Here is an 11532-nt window from a genome sequence, read left to right as displayed (position 1 = left end):
TTACTGGCAATGCCTGCTGTGGGACAGGTGAGGTTACTGAGCTGCTCACTCTCACCTCAGTGGAGTGTGCTCGCTGCCTGGCTGAGGTGTTCATTACACTGGCTGTGGCAGGGCTTTTGTGGCTGGCTGGCTCTGTGCTGGAGCTGAGCTTCTACAACAGGAGCAGGGCTTTTTATTTTAATTGCTTCTTTTGAGTGCTTGAGTCTTGAATTTCTCTAGCTTGGACTTCCTTTCTCGTACTTCAGCTGGGACTTGTCTGCTCATTCAGTCATTCAGGGAACAACCCGTTTCTTTAATGCTTTGGTGCATATACTTGCTCATGGTCCCATAGCCCATAGTGCCCCACCTGTCAGTCATCATCATTCTCCTGACCTGCTTTTAAGGTAAACCGGTGAGTTTTAATCATAAAGGTTGGCTAGTACCACTGACCTACAAACCAGAGGTCTTTGAGGATTCACTGGGTGAACCACTGGAGGGGGTTATTTTCTACTGTCTTAAATCCAAAATGACTGAAACTTCATTCTGGTCACTCATAAATGGAAAATGAATATCCGTGACTGGTCCACTCTTGTTCTGTACATGACACCGTCACTGAAGTCAACAGGAGAGTGAAGTGTAAATTCTTGAGGCAGTGTGATTTGTGTCTCTCCCTTCATCTGAAGTAAAGTCTGCATCAAATGCCAGGGCACTTGCTGAGATGTGCAAACAATCTCCTGTAAGCGAGTGGCTGTATGTGAAATAAACCACATTTATTCCTAAGGTTCTGGGTAGTCCAATTTGTTTGCTGTCACTTTCTACAAAATATGAATTATTTAAGCACTTCTAATTTCAAATCTGAACTATCACAGTCGCTTTTCTTTGATGGGTATTAATGTCTGGAAATTCTTTCAACATGGAGATACAGAGCGGGAAAGCAAATTTCAAGTGTTTCCGAAATGCATTTGCAAGTAGGTTTACTAATGCACGAGCGTTCATATTTAGCAGTGTGTAAAAATAAACAGCTGAGATCTGCCCACAAAGCCACACATGCAATTTTCACTGCACAGCTTTGACAGCAGGATGTTTCCAAACAACAGAGACCTCAAAAGAAGTTTTTTGCAGCTCTTGAGCTTGTATTTTCAACCTAAGCCCATTAAAAGGTCTGATACTTACTTTAATGCCTTTATGGTTATACCTTTTCAAGCAAAGCCTCTCCTCTTTAACAAGGTGTTTTGTCATTAAAAAAAAAAAGCTATTAAGTAGCCTAGAGACTTGAAGTAGCATTGTAATCATAGTAATACTTAACTTTTTTAAAGCTTTTTGAGTCGATATTTTAAAACATCTGGAACATTGATTATAAAAGAAGCTGCCTGATAAGCTAATGAATTCTGGGATTTTCTGTTGTTTCATCCTGCTCTGTCTTTAGCATAAGAAGGGTTTTTTGGTAGGAAGACCTGTCCTGTGGGGTCAGATGTTTGAATGTCAGCATAATTGCCCACCTACCTAGTTACAACCATTAAAGCTGCAGTGGGTGGTTGCTCCAGTTGTTTTGTGGGAATTCTTGGTCCTCTGGTTCAGGTTCTGGGATATAAATACCTTCATAATCACAGAATGGTTGGGGTTGGGAGGGTCCTCTGGAGGCCATCTGGTCCAGCCACCTGCCAAAGCAGATTCACCCAGAGTAGGTTACACTGGATTGCATCCAAGCAGGTTTTGAGTATTTCCAGAGAAGGAGATTCCACAACCTAAAAAAGTCAATGAAATTTTAATCCTGCCAAATTGGACTCCTTTGGTTGATTGTAGACTCAGGAGGAAGAGTGTGATACTAAGCATCACAGTGGTGGTCTTCTAAACAAAAGGAACTCAAAATGATCCAGTGCCATACACATGTGCAGGATACGATTTTCTGGGATATGATGTTGCCTCTTCAACTCAGGAGTTGCTTTCATGGAGAAGAGCTGTTTTCAGCCATGTGGGTCTCTCCTGTGGTTTCACAGGGGCTTCATCCTCTATGATCCATCCTTTATGAGAGGATGAATCAGACTCCGGTCTAAAGGGACAACTGTCCATGATGTGGAGTTACATCTTCCATTATGGATGACAGCTAGGCTATACAGGACTTTAGGACTGAATTGTTCCTAAAGTTGTCTAAGTACACATAGGCATAGGGAACCTGATGGAGCTGTGTCTGATTTGGAGTAGTGGAAAGAGGGAAAGAGGGCCTCTGACATCACATTTGAGAGGAGCTGTGTGAATGGCTGAGTTTTACACAGCAGCATCAGGAGACCTCTCTGAGTTCATGGCAGGTTTGACTTGGAAGCTGCAGTGCTCAGGAGGATCACTGCATCTCCTGAACTTAATAGCCCAAAACTGGGTTCTAGCAGAACTAGAGTGCCCCATTAAACAAATAAAAAACAGTGACATAACGCCTTCACTGGACATAATTCTCTTTGGCACTAGTAAGTTGTTTGTATAGCTATACTTCAGCAATTTTTATCTGTTAGTATTTTTATTTTTTCCATATGTTTGGGAATGTTCTTTCTAGCCAACCTTGCCACACTGTGTGACCTCTAGTTTTAGTAATTCCAAGCTACATCATTTGTTTTGGAAGTAAAAGCAAAAAGCTGGCTAGCATTGTCATGGGTGATTAATTCAGAAGACTTAGAAAGATTCAGTCACTCACTAGTGCTTTTCATTTCTTTTCATTTTTCCCTTACAAAACTGAACTGGTGGTGTGACAAATGCCACTTCAGTGTTTTATCTGAGGGGGAAAGGAGCTGAAGGTCAAGTCATGGAACCACTGAAATGTTTGAACTTGTCATGCAGGGCTGCAAGGGGAAGCAAGGGTGAAAATATCATATCCATGCTACTGCCTGCTGCACAACACCAAGGCTTATTTCTGACTTTGGCAGTATCATGATAGGTGAGAAGAAGAGTCAGGACTAACAGGAGTGCACTTAGAGCTCATTCATCAGCCAGCAAACTTGAAACCATTTGTGCCTCAAAATGTCTGGCTTTAGTTTTTACCAAAGCTTACTGCCAGGGAGGCATGGTAGCTCCCAGCCCTTCGGACTGATCAGGAAGCAGTGTGTTCATTAGTCATACAGGAACAGCTGGCTGGGCTGTGCACACATGTGCTAATCCAAAAGAGTACAGTGGCAAGGAAAGCAAGCTACATCATGATGTGTGCATGAAGATATTTCAGTTTTTTTGGATTACAGTAGACTTCAGTGTTGATCTCAAGACAGTGGTAAGAATTCCACTTCAAACCAGTGTCACATTTTTTACTTTAAAAGCATGATGATGGTTTCCAGTAGGCTACATAGAATTTTCTTTTTTCTAGTGAACTACTTAGTTGGAGTTGCTTCCCTGTTGGCTGTTAGCTGCTGCTTAATAGGACCATAAGAGACTGTGTGAGTGGAAAATTAAGTTGAATTTATTATTTCTGGTCATTCTGCCATAATTAGTACAATTCTGATAAAAAATGGCAAATTATAAGGTGTGTGTATGCTTCTCTAAAATGAAAAGTCAATTAATGCTCAAAACTGCTTGCTCAGGAGCAAAAGCTGAACCAGGAGAAGAAGGAACAGCTCTATCAGCTCTATGAGGCCGTGTATAGGAGCTATCTCCTTTCAAGAGAGGGCTCTGACACCTATATATATACAAACCAATATGTCATGTATTCCAGAGGCACAGGACAGCTTGTCTTGCAGCCAAAGCAGGACTATCTGCTACTTAGAGGACTTGTTGTGGAACACTAACTTTTTTTGCAGACACTCATTTAAGTCATTTGAGGTGAGCAGTGGCCTGAACCTGCACACAGACATGGAACTACAGATGGCCCAGGGCAGCTTGTACAAGTGTGGCTGTACTGACCTCATTTTCCACCACTGCAAATTAATGCACTTCTTGCAAAAGCTGTGGGGTTTTTTTGCAGAAGTATTGTTCACAAAGATGTACTAACAGTCTCTGAGAATTGATTCCTAATCAAATATTATTTTAGTCATACAAGGGATACACCCAGCAACAAGAACAATGAAAGTAAGTCAGTGGGGCTTTATTGACTCTCCCAATTGTACTTATGGTTCAGAGCTGTTATCAGCAATGCTGTTCACATCCAGACTGGGGAACTTTATTTGTACATATTAGTGTGAATTACTAGGATGGTAAAGGACATACTGGAACATATGTTAGGATTTGAGCTCAGGTTGAAAGATATATTTTTACTTAGTGAGCTTGAAAGATTTCTGTTTCTTTGTCCCTAGTATTTGCCCATTCGACAAGAAGAAATACCCATATTTGCTTATATTTCTGTCTATAATATATAGAATAGTATATATTCACATAGAATACCTTTAAACATTATATTTCTACATTAGATATAATTATAGGTAATTTCTATATATTATATAAAAATTAATTATTTTCTTGCCAATAAGAAATTATTTTCCTACTCTTACATGGAACAAAATTCTGTGTATGCCAGAAAGTCTAAGTTTTGGTGACCAGATGCAAACCACTGTGGCTGTTTCAAAGAATAGCTAATACACTGTTTACCTCTTCATGACAAAACTGACAGATGTATCACAAGAAATAAATCAGAGGCATTTTTGGCATGACAATGAAAGACAGAGGGCTGTCAATGTGATCCTAAAAGGAAGAATTCTAGTAGGATTTAACCAAGAGAGCAGTATTACAATGAATTCTCATATTTGGAAGTATATGAGCAAAATGATGCACACTAGCAGTTTATTTTTATGTTATTTGTACAATTTGCCTTTTACAGTAATGTCCTTGATTCCATTTTTTTTTTTCTAAGCAGGCTGATTCAGCTGAGACTCTCTGCACAGAGAAGATAGGTTATTTCTTCATATTAATTGCCTGTGCCTGCAATGACAGGTTAAATCTGGCATCCTGCACACTCCCTTTTTCCAAGGACAAAGCCTTCCCTCTCTCTGGGCCCTATATATAGAGATCAAGTTCTAGGGAATGATGCTGGGGAACTCCAGTGAGCAATGCTAGTGAATCTCTCAGCATCGTGGTTGGAATTGCAAAGGGAATTCCCCAAGTGCTCAGTCACCCGGGGAAAGATCTTGATATGGATGTCATTGTCTTGATTCAGTTCTGCAAAAATAGTGAATTTCAAAAACAAGACTGCAAATTAAGGAAGAACTTTCACCATCCATAATAAAACAGATCGGGATTCAGAAATTCTACCCCTTTCACACCCTTACAACATACCCAGAACTGAACATCCAGGTCAGCTGCACAGACGAAAATAAAAACTTGCTTCACTGATTGGGCTCTCAGCCCATAACTCCCTCCCATCACAGCTGTGCATAGAAGTTACTGGGGCTGTAGCTATCTCTCCTGCTTCATAAACACACGTGCTGGAGGCTTGCAATGTCCCACTTAAAGATCTTTTGCAATACCAAAGAAAGATGTCTGCAGAAGGATTAATTAGGCAGAATTTCAGTTTCTTGTCTAGAAGCTGGAGACTAAATCTTGTCAGGTTTATGAACCTTAGACCTCATAACAGCTAACAACTGCAAAAGGCTGAGGAAGGCCACTTGCTGTATGACAGGCTAAGAAATCATTGTCACTTTGTTCCAAAACCCAAAAAATTGCATGGCAAAGATCTACCCTATTCCACAAAGGGAAGATGAAGTCAGCTACTGCAAATAGATGCTGATGTTATAAGGCTGCACATTTTGAAGAAGATAAAAGGTCAGCAATACATTTTTAAGGGTTTCTTATCCTCCCCCATCAGTTTTATTCATATGGATGAGTAAATGTAAAACAGCCATAGTTTATAATAGCAGACACAAGAGGAAATTCAGGTCCCTTTAAGACAACCACTACTGGATAACCCCCTGTGATGAAATCAAAACTCACTCTCCAGCTACATTTTGAGGAGTCTGTTTCTCATATGAACAGTAATCAATGTTGAATATGGTTTGCCCCTTATGGTACCATGATCCCCTTTTCTTCATAATTAGATGAGGCTATATTAGGTCCTTATAGGAAAAATGAAATAAATCAGATGCAATGGTAAATTACTTATTTATGGCCTTCAAAAATATTTTATGATGACATTGGTTTGCCAAGGTTTTGAATCACAAGGTGAACTAAGGACTGGTTTAACAGGATCACATGTTCCTAAAGTTTTGGAGGTTTTGTCTTTTTAAAGGAAGTCATGCTGTTGTGTGGACAACTTACATAACAAGGTCTGAAGCAATACCTGACATTTATATCTGGAAGCAGAAGCAAACCCTAGTACTGTTTTTCTCAGACTTTGTTTGTTGAGTGCATTTACAATCTTGTGACTTTCAGACTTAGCATCTGTTTTGGAATCTGTTTCCAAATGTCACAGTGTCTTCTGCTTTGATTTCTTCACTTGTTTAATGTCAGTGTGGTGACTTTCAGATATATCTTTAAAGAGATAAACTAGTTCATAAAACCTTGTTGCCATGAAGGAGCTGCCATTAATGACTAAACCTCTACCACCTGACACCTATCAAGTAGATATTGTATTTTGTGTCATGGTATCTCATAAGCACTAGGAATACGATATAATATTTTCTCCTCTGATCTACAAGGTATTCTCCCTCTGGGCTTTGAATAATAAATCTTCTTGCTATTATCATCACTATAGGATGCCCCAGCATAAAACAATCTGTTCTTCTGCAATATTATAGTGCTCCCATTAGACAACTCCTGTTTCAGGACCCCATAATTCATCAGCTGAATGCTTGTAAATGTCACCTAGTTATAACTCCTGTAGGAGCAAGTACTATCGTGTGCTTCTGGCACTGCATACCTTGTCTGATGAGACAGAGACAGATTCTTTGCTCCTTGTTTTCCTTTGGGACTACAAGTGTGTCATTTAAGCTATAAACTACCATCACTATGGAACTTTTCTTTTTCTGTGCACATCACTAGACAGGCTTCTCTAGAAATAATAAAAAGTATCAGTCCAAATCATGTAGACAGAACACAAATTGATTTTAATGGGATTTTTGCCTCTTCAATCATGGTTAAATAGTTTGCCATCTAGCTGTAATTGTAAAGCTAAAGTAAAAACGTGTGCTGATTGCTCCTTACTTTCATTTCTGCCAAGTCATTGCACAGGCTTGCTGCAAGAATTATTATTCTTGTAAAGGGGATGCTAAAACCCCGTGGTTGAGCACTGCTCTGGGCTATGTATCAGCTAAATGATGGCAGCTGGGATTCAGAAACTGCCATCTAAGAAACTTGGCCCAGAGATAATGTAACTTCATCTTTATGCTCACATCACACATGCAGAACTTACGGGCTTGCAAGCAGCTGCTGGGTCACACCTGAATTCTGCAAAAATCTGGACAGCTGGATTGTAAGCACTCCATTCTTCAGTACACACAGGGTTTCATCTTTGGCAACTTTTGGGTAAGTATATAACATAAAAGCTATGATGCAGTTTGATCCACTAAACTTTTAGACTATGGAATGGGTTTTATCAGACATTGAAGTGATTTAACTAAACAGCAGAATCCAGTGACTAGATTTGATATTCATGCATCCCACAAAATAACCTAACTGTGAACTGGAGGAATCAAAATCAGATTGAGAAAAGCAGTGAGAATTTGCGAAATTTCAATAGTAAAGTGGTTACTTATTCAGAAGACTCTTTAGAAAAAGGTACTAACTCCATTTCCCTATTAGAAGTCCCAATTTCCACTTCATTTTCAAATAAAAATTTTAAATTTTCACACTACTTTTTAAACATTTTTAATTTTTCCAGATTTGCCAGAGGATAGAAAAAGTGAAAGACTGCAGGAAAAAAAAATTGTTCTTTTGTCTGCACTTTCTTCTGTGAGAGTCTGAACAAAATCAAAAATCAAAAGCAAAAAATTCCTGGGGCAGAGTCACAACATCTTTTTCTAAAACAAGGCGATGTCTAAACAAGAGTGTTGGCCACTGTGTTGGATGTCATATAACCCCCTCAAAAAAATTTCCCTCAATGAAGTTTTTCACAGGGTGAAATGTTCAGTGACATTTATTTTATTTATTTCAAGCCTTTACACACGTAAGTTTGCACACTGTAAAATTTAAAATTGTCCCTTAAAGTGAAAACTATGATGATCATTTTATTGAAAGATTTAACTTGAAATTGCAAGAGAGACTACCCTAAAATTACTGGCATGCCTGTTTTGGATTCATTCCAGAAATATTTGAGTGCTTCCACCAAAAATTGCATGAAGAGTTACATGCATCCAGCTGCAGGCCCTGAGGGAAGGGGCACACATTGTAAGGAATCCTGCTGCGGGGGCAGCTCCTACTAACTTGCCCATTTGGCTCATAGTCAGTAACCTGCCTTGCACAGTGGTCCAGATTAAAACCTGATGCTACAAGAAATACTTGCTTCCCTTGGTAAGCCAGAGCTCTTGGCTGAGCTGGTAAACCAGCAGAGATGAGGGTTTAGAGAGGAAGATGTGATGGGCAGCTGGGAGAGAGCAGTTTATTGGTGTCTTAACCTGGGTCAAGAGCAGCTGATGCTTGGTCAGACCAAAGCCCACGTACCTGTCCCTGCAGTCTGCAGCACCAGCTATTGCTCATCCCTGGCTTGTCATTCCATTTATTACTGGCAGTTAAGCACATTAGCTTGGTGTTTCTGCTCAGATTATCATCAGCAAAAAGGTAATGTATTTAAATTATTGTCCGTCTTCATTTTAGTAATGCACAGAGATGGACTGCAAACTTGTCGCAGAAGGATGTGTTTTATGCAGGTTTACAGAGGTACCACAATGCAAATCTACATTTACTTAACAAATTTTCTTTTCCACCTACATTAGCTAGTGACTATTTTAATGCCTTCTTAAATTCTTGAGTAAAATTACATGGGAATGTGTACAAATATGAAAATATGTATGACTGCATGGTTAGACTGTACATGTTGTTCAGCTAAAGATAATGCAATAGAATTGGTCAATATAGAGAATTTATCCTCTGTGGTAGATTTCTGCTTTGACTTTTCCTTTTGACCTGAATTGAAAGGATGACTCTTTTTTTTTTTTTTGTTGCCCATGAAGTAAGAATTCAATAAATTATTATTTTAAAATTTCAAGCAGCTGTTTTTCAATTATTTAATCTCATAAAGTAAAGATCTTTGTTTGGAATAGCTTCAACTTCATTCATAAACTATTACGTCCAAATGAAGCACACTGATTTTCTTCAAAGCATTGATTGTTTTCATTATTTTCTTATAAAAGTCAATATATTCCTGTGGAAAACTATTCAATTAAAAAAAAATTCAGTCAGCCCTAGATTCAGATTAATGTTTAATTATCATATAGGAATACAAGCCTTTCTTCTATAGAGGAGCACTGGACAGCTGAGGACAGAAAAGCTATAGGAGTGCAGGGGCAGTGTTGGCAGTCCATGTCCAGGGAGGGCAGATGAGTGGACCAGAGCAAATACACAGTGAGAAAGTACCAGGTATGGACACCAGCAGAGAAAAGGTGAGGTATTCTGTGCAATCTCCTTCTCAAAAGTAGGAGAGCCAGGCAGAGAGCTCCAGAGACAAGAGAAAAGACAACCCAGAAGAAAATTAACCACAAAAGTACTAAAGGTGCTGTTTGGCCTGACTCTTCTACTGACTCATGGCAGCAAGGATGCCTGTTCCCTTGGTCAGCTACAGCAGGTGTGTCAGATGAGGCTTTGTGTTGCTCAAGCCTCCCATTCTCTGTGATCTCCTCTCTTGACCAAAAGCCATGCATTACCTACCAGCTAGGTGAGGACTCAACCTTTCTGACGGCATCCTTTGTGTGTAATACCCATGAAATGCATTTTTCTTGTGAGTTGTTTACTTTCCATCCCCATCTGACTGCCTCTGTCATTGTGGGGAAACAACAAAGGGTGCCTTTCCACCAACTCAGGATAGGAAAGTCAAAGGCTCAAAACCTGATGCAAGCCACTTCAGTCGTCACTCATTATGCTAATCTAAAGCAAGGTCTAACTGTGTAATGGAACTTTCCTATGAAAAGAGAAAACTTCAGGAACCAGAATGAAGCATGAATAGAGAAGCATAAACAGGAGTGAGGAGAAGGACCTGGGGCTTATATCTTGGGGTGGTCATAGTGGTGATTGTCACTGTGACAGAAAGGGCACAGAACCCCATGGCAGAGCTTTGTGAGTCATTACCTTCTGTGCTATCTATTGCCATTTCAGCACTGTGGCCTCAGAGGAAATATGGCAGTCATTGTCCTTCAAAAGTTTTTTTATTTAATTGACTCCTAATGAGAATATTTGTATTAAAACCCCCTGTGCTTAACAACTGGAATGATTCTTTGTTACATCATTAAGCCTCTTCCCTGGATTAAATGTTGATGTTTATGAGGTGCCATGAGAGCTCTCTTCTGTTCACAGTTGGACTTGATGATCTTAAATGTCTTTTCCAACTTAAATGATTCTGTGATTCTGTGCTTGTGAAGCACAGTAGTGGTAGCAGCTTTTTGGCATCAGTCTGTCTTCTAGCCTTCACCTCAGACGTATTTAGAAAAATAAAATCACTTTGATGGATTGACCCTAGCTGACATCAGGTGCCCAACAAAACCACTCTATTACTCCCCTACTCAGATGGACAGGAAGAGAAAATGGAGCACAAAGCTCATGGGTTGAGATAAGGACAGGCAGAGCTCACTCACCTATTACCATCACAAGCAAAACAGACTCAATGTGGGGGAAATTAATTGAATTCATTACTGATTAAAATCAGAATGGAATAGTGATAAATAAACCCAATTCTTAAAATCACCTTTCCCCGACCCCTCCATGTTCAACTTCACTTCCGACTTCTTTACTTCCTCCCCTGAGTTGTGCAGGGAGCAGTGGAATGGGGGTTAGCAGTGGAATGGGGGTTTGCAGTCAGTTCATCACACATTGTCTCTGCCTCTCCTTTCTGCTCTCCTCCTACTTCATGGGACTGGGAGGTCATTCCCATGAGAGTGAGTCTTCCATGGACTTCTCCAGTCTGAGTCCTTCCCTTGGGCTGCAGTTCTTCAGAAACTGTTCCAGCATAGGTCCCACTCTGTTTCTGCACACAGCCACACAGCCAAAATCCTGTTCCAGCATGGGCTTCCCACAGGGTCACAGCCTCCTTTGGGCATCCACCTGGTCTGGCATGGGGCTGCTCCATGGGCTGTGGGTGGATCTCTGCTCCATGGACTGCAGATCTCTGCTCCGTGGACCTCCATGGGCTGCAGGGACACAGCTGCTTGCCCATGGTCTGCACTACAGGCTGCAGGGGAATGTCAACTCTGGTGCCTGGAGCAGCTCCTGCCCCCACCTTCTGCACTGTCTTTGGTGTCTGCAGAGCTGCTCCTCTCCATTTGCACGCCTCTCTCCAGGTGTGCTATGCAGCAGGGCTTTTTCCCCCTTCTTAAATACATGATTCCAGATCAGCAGAGGCACAGTGACCAATGGGCTTGGTCTTGGCTGCTGGTGGGTTTGTCCTGGAGCCAGCTGGCATTGGCTCTGTCAGACATCGAGGAAACTTCTGGCATCTTCTCACAGAAG

The sequence above is a fragment of the Molothrus ater genome, chromosome 3, assembly GCF_012460135.2.
Source record: "Molothrus ater isolate BHLD 08-10-18 breed brown headed cowbird chromosome 3, BPBGC_Mater_1.1, whole genome shotgun sequence".
Taxonomy (NCBI): domain Eukaryota; kingdom Metazoa; phylum Chordata; class Aves; order Passeriformes; family Icteridae; genus Molothrus; species Molothrus ater.
The sequence above is the reverse complement of the archived record's forward strand: the minus strand, read 5'-3'. Positions refer to the sequence as shown.